The 6,047-nt window shown below is 33.7% G+C and overlaps 1 long non-coding RNA gene across 1 annotated transcript; it reads left to right on the top strand.

Moving 5' to 3' along the window:
* Positions 1–1,113: 1,113 nt before the first annotated feature.
* LOC122427205 lies at positions 1,114–3,894 on the top strand. The gene is made up of 3 exons (XR_006265367.1): positions 1,114–1,183; positions 1,868–1,934; positions 3,519–3,894. It is a non-coding gene; the product is annotated as an uncharacterized LOC122427205 (long non-coding RNA).
* Positions 3,895–6,047: the final 2,153 nt, after the last annotated feature.

Genomic DNA, 6,047 nt, shown 5'->3' on the forward strand with positions numbered 1-6,047 from the left:
GCCACCCACCCCAGTATTCTTGCCTGGAGAATTCCATGGACAGAGGTGCCTGGCAGGCTACAAGTCCATGGGGTTGCAGGAGTTAGACATGACTTAGCAACTAACCAGCACCACCACATAATGGTTAAGAGAGAGAAATGATCAATAGAGAGGAATGCTATAGCAAAAAAGAACTTGAAGAGGGCTTAAATAAGCTGAATGACTTTATTTTTTAATGGCTATTTAATTTATAAATTAATCTCCGCGGCAACTTCTTCAAGCAGTTAGTGGTTTCCTCTGTTGTGTTCCCGTAGTCCTTGGTGCATGTCCCTTATTATGGCACATACATGTCACATTGTCATAATTTGTTTATACATTAAAATGTAAGCACTCTGAGGACAGAAATCATGGACTTATTCAGTGGTCTTTTTTTTTTTTTTAACATCACATATAGCCACCAAGATAGAGCTCTGACTCATTGATTATTTGCTGAAGGAAACAAATGTTTGCTTTACTCTGATATTAACATTTCTTCTTTGTATTCTGGAGGGTATTAACTTCATGATATCCTGGAAGTGAGAGAGATCTCTTTTTGATTTCCTGATTTCCCTAACAGAGCTCTGACATTCTACAGTAGCTCAGCTCTTCAGCCACTTCAAAATTTGTCCTGCCACATGTGTTCAATGTGTTCCTTCTAATATTTTTCGAAGCAAAATGAGAGAAACTAGATGTTTTCTAGTTTCTAGAATTTTGTGCCAAAATTCGGTATTATGTACTCCTCAAATTTATCATACTCCCATACAATAACCTCACCTCCCTCTGCAAAGACATTTTGTGCAAACGTGCTATATATGTGATATGGAATCATAAGATTTTCCATTAATAAGTCAGTAGGTTAAAATCCTGTGCTTATGAGAACAGTGCTATTGGAAAATAACTTGTCTAGAGACCAATTAACTTTGTTTTGCTAGATGAATACTGAGTATATTCTTTTACCCTAATAAATCATCTTGTAAGCCTGTGTTTCTGATCACAGGGGCAACTAAATAAGAAAATGTATATATGAATTTGAAAAATGAAAACATACAGCAAAGAAATACAACACATGTACTTATGTTGATTTCCTATTCTTTGCCAGGCGATTGGACACTGGGACTCTGCCCTATGCAAAAAGAGGACGGTAGATGAGGAGAATGTTAACAGAGTAAGGAATGCTTATTTTGATGATAGTGGCTGCTTAGTATCATTTGCTCCTAAAAGTTAGAAGATGACAGGCATGAGAATTAAGTCAATTGCTTTTAAAGAGCTTAACAGAATATTAGTTATTTTTTTAATGCTCCAAGATATTTTATATATAACTGGCTAGTAACCTTACAAAAGTTGCTGCAACTCTGACCACATGTTAATATCACCTAAGGAGCTTGGAAAAAAATATATCAATGTCTGCTGTTTCCCCGCCCACCCCCTCTGCTAAAACTTTTGATTTAATTGTTTTGTGTTTGGCCAACATTTATTATTAAACCACAGAAAGACTAAATTCTCTTCATTATGGGAGAATGAAGGATGACCACAAAAGAATATTAGAAACATCCAGAGATCACAACAATCCCTTACTTCTAAACAGTCAGATATTCTTGCATTGAGTAAGGCACAGTCTGCCTTCCAAAAACAGAAGGAAATAAAAGAAACAATATGGGTTCATATTTCCAAATGAAATATGAGAACAGTCTTTACATAAAAATGAGCAAATATTTGCTTTATTTCCAATGTTGCTGCCATTGACAACACAAATTTCATTGTCTAATTTTATGAAAGTTCTGTTTGTTTATATTTTTACATTTTAGAAACTAAAAGACAAACTTGTGTTGTGTCCTGGCTTTATTTACAGATGCAGTCTGTTTACTGAAAACAAAAAAATAAATGAAGAATTTAGACCATCCCAAACTAGAGAAAAGGTAATTAAACATTTAGTTGTGAGAAACAAATAATTTGTATGGCAGGAGTTCACATGGGCCACATTTCAGAATTTTTAGCGTGTAGCAGGGTTTGAGAATGCAGTCGTTTGAAAACACTATCCGTTAATATCTAACTTTAAAATGTCATAAAATAAGGATTTTATTCACGATAGACATAATTACATGCTAAAATTAAACTGAACAAAAATGTTTTTAAAACCTGTGAGAAATACCAAGGGGACCTTGGGGAAGAATGAGTAAATGAAGAGAGACACCATGTTCTGGAATGTCAAAACGTTTCCAGTATTTTAACTATGACTGTTTGTCCCCAAAATAATTTTCAAGCTTAAGATAATTCAAATAAAGCATCCAATGAGTCATCATTATTATTTTTTAGGACTGAGAAGAATGTCAAAAAAGCAGTTATAAATGTTGGGTACTTTTCTACTGACTCAACATGTTTAGGATTTTGCTGAGCATAAAACAGAATCTTAATAAATATGTGCTAATTGAGATGTTGGTAGTTCATTAAGTAATTGAGACCTCTTACTTGGTTTTAAATAGGTTATATACTTGACACAAGTTTATTATCAAATAGTATAACAAATGTTAGAATAGTTTAAGTATTTCTATTAGGAAAAGTTCCTCTGAATTTTAATAACTGAAGATTCAACAGATCTTCAGCCTTTCAATGGTCATGAAGAGACACAATATTTATTTATTTATTGTTGACTTGCAATAATAGTTAAAACTAATGTTGTTAGCACTGAGCATAGTGATTTGGTATTTTTAAAGCTCACAAACTATACAAAGTTATTATAAAATATTGGCTATAATTCTTTGTGCTATGCATTGCATCCCTGTGACATTTTATAACTAGAGGTTTGTACTTCTTAATTCCCTTCATCTGTTTTTGTTCTTGTTTTTTTTTCTTTTTTTTCTCCTCCTACCCTCTCTCCCTTGGCAACCACTAATTCTTTTCTCTATCTGCAAATCTGCTTCTGTTTTGTCATATCTGTTCATTTGTTTTTTTAGACTCCACGTATAAGTGAAAATGTACAATATTTATCTTTCTCTGACTTATTTCACTGAGCATAATCCCTTCTAGGTCCACCCATGTTATTGCAAATGACAAACTTTGTTTTTTTTTTTTTTATGACAGTAATATTTCTGTTTGTATCTCCGTCTCTCTCTCTATATCTATCACATTTTCTTTATTTATTTGTCCAGGGGCACTTTAATTCTTTTCATATCTTGGTTATTGTAAATAATGCTGCAATGAACATTGGATTGTACCTATCTTTTGAAATTAGTGCTTTTGTTTATTTCAGAAAAATGTTCAGGAGCGGAGTTGTTGATCATACGGTAGCTCTATTTTTAACTTTTTGAGGAACCTCCACACCGTTTTTCATAGCGGCTGTACCAATTTACATCCTTGCCAACAGTGCACAAAGGTTCCTTTTTCCACATCCTCTCCAGCACTTATTTCTTGTCTTTTTGATGATAACCGTTCTGACAGGTATGTGCTGATATCAAAAGATTCAATATTTGACCTTAATAATGTACAGTAATATTTCAACACAGGCGCAAGTTTCTGATCTTAGGAGTCCTGTGGGAATACAACATATGAAAACCTGCCACTCACGGTCTCCTGGGGATGAACTTCACTTCACTCTAGACCCACCGGCAGCCAGTCCTCAGTGAAGCCAATCTTACTTGTTAATCAATTGTAGCCCTGGGCCAAAAAGCCATTGAAAAATCAATGAGCAAAACGCAGGATGTGTTTCTTTCTCTTATTTTTACCTTACTTCTTCCAGATTCCCATTTCGTTTTTTCTTCATTCTCATTGTAACTTTCTATCTCTCTTCCACTGACTTGTAAAATATGGCTACATAAAGGTACTAGGAATACTTTTCATGAATTTATACCCAATGAATCTGTTGCTGTCTTCTAATAAACAAGTTACAGATACTCTTCTGTAGAAAAATTATAGATTGATTTCTCCATATAATAGCACATTTGAAAGGTTTATCACCTGTTAATGCGTTATGATATGTTCTCCTAAAAGTATATGAAGAAAACTTTGAGAAAACAAAAATATTAAAGACAGAGACATTATAATATCCAAAAATTATGTGAAATTATAAACATTCATAACTAGGTGCCATGTTATGGAATGGAAACACATTTGCCATATCCATGAATGAGCACTGGGATAAGATAATTCCTAAGTTCCACTCAAATTCTTACTAAGATGGATTTACTATTAATTTCATTTCCAAGTACAGATATAACTTCTTTTAAGTACTAGAATTGATTAGGAAAGAGAAATATGTAAAAGAGAGATTTTCTAAGTATTTACATGGGCCAAAAGAAAATAAAGCTCCCTAGATGATGCATATCCAAATGACTAATTAAACGCCTGTCTAGACAAGAATCCCAAGTCCTCAAATCAGTTTTTCTAAAGTGTACTCAGAGAACACTAGATTTATAAGAACCTACCCCTCCTCTTCTCTAAAAGGAAAGAGAAGGAAAGAAAGAAGGAGGGAGAGAAGGAAGAAAGAAAAGAGAGGAAGAAAAATAGAAAGAGTTGTTTGTTCCATTTTAAACAAGCTTGGGCTTCTTTAGGCAAAGTTTCTTTACTTCACAGAATTTCTTAATGCCATTAATATGGTTCTGAAAAGTATGAATCTGTAGGCAGGAATACATATTTTTCCCCAAAACTGATTTAGTCACAACAACTATTTTTATTATTTAATAGTTAATGCATTATAGGGTTCGTTTAAGAAATACTCCTCCAAATCATTAGACGCTCTTCATAGAGCAGTTAACATTATTCTTTCAATCATTCCAATTCTATGATGCCATATTTCTTTTCAATTATTAAACGAGATCATTCCTAAATTGCTTCTGGTAATGTGAATCAAGAAATAAACTTTTGTATTCTTAGGCTAATATGTAGTATATAATATTATTTCATTAAGGACTAAAACTGCAGTCCATTGCCTAATAGTTGTTTTTCAAGACCAAGCAGTTATCTAATTTACCTTATAACTATGTAATAATTAGTGTTCAATTATTCATCATTTTTATTAATATGTCTCTTTATTACATTTCCAATGGGAACTTAAAATGATTTTTTTAGGAGGAATTAACTATTAAATTCACAGTCAGATGCATGCTCCTTTCATTTTTTGATGCCCTTCTGTAAAATGGAACAGAGCTGTCACTGGTTAATTTATTTCCATGCCAAACCATTTAAACTCTCCAGAGAAACTTCTGTTTAAATAAGGCATGCTTGACCAAGAAATGTTGTCATGTATTAACTGTCTCTGTGGGGAGTGGGTGTTAAAAGTACAATTGGTTCAGTGGAGGGAACAGAAAATAAGCTCTTCTATCCGCAGTCAGAAGAGCGGCTTCCGGTCATCTGTGTGTGCTGTCACTGCTAACTAAGAAAGTGCCCGCATACCTAATTAGCGGCAGGAAGACTTCTGCTTTTCAAAAGCTTGGGACTTTTCTTCTTCCCCAAGGATAAAAATTATCCTAATGTGCATTCTCTGATTGCCATTTATCTGTTTGAGTGTGAGGATGTACTTTTGTACTCTTAAACCTCTCCTTCTTCCTATCAAAGAGAAAAATCAATTTTCTCATATTGTTTCCTTCTTCTCCTCAATTTTTCATGATATTGCATTCTTCTTGGTATTTCATATTTTCTTCTAAAACAGAAAGCATTTATGCCATGGGGTTTCAAGGTTATTCCTGTGCTATATAAGCAGAAGTATTTTCCAACGCTACAAAAGCAAACCATTTTTAATGGGGGAGAAAGAAGATTAAAGACAACATCCATTGTGAGGAGAATCAGAATCCTCCTAGGATTTTTAATCCACAGTTCAAACAAGGTTCTAATTTCTTAATCTTGGTACAGAAGGACTAATGCAACCAACAGAGAAAACTGCTTATTCCCTCCCTCTTTAAACAGCTCTCGTCAGCAATAGTTTCAACTTGGGGATAAAATACTTTGGCAGTTCTTCACTGTGATTACCCAGTGTTGATACTGCAAACCACAAAGGCATTTGCAACCTAAATCTTAGTTTATTTTAGAATATGTGTGAT

This window comes from Cervus canadensis, chromosome 25, assembly GCF_019320065.1.
Source record: "Cervus canadensis isolate Bull #8, Minnesota chromosome 25, ASM1932006v1, whole genome shotgun sequence".
NCBI classification, from domain to species: domain Eukaryota; kingdom Metazoa; phylum Chordata; class Mammalia; order Artiodactyla; family Cervidae; genus Cervus; species Cervus canadensis.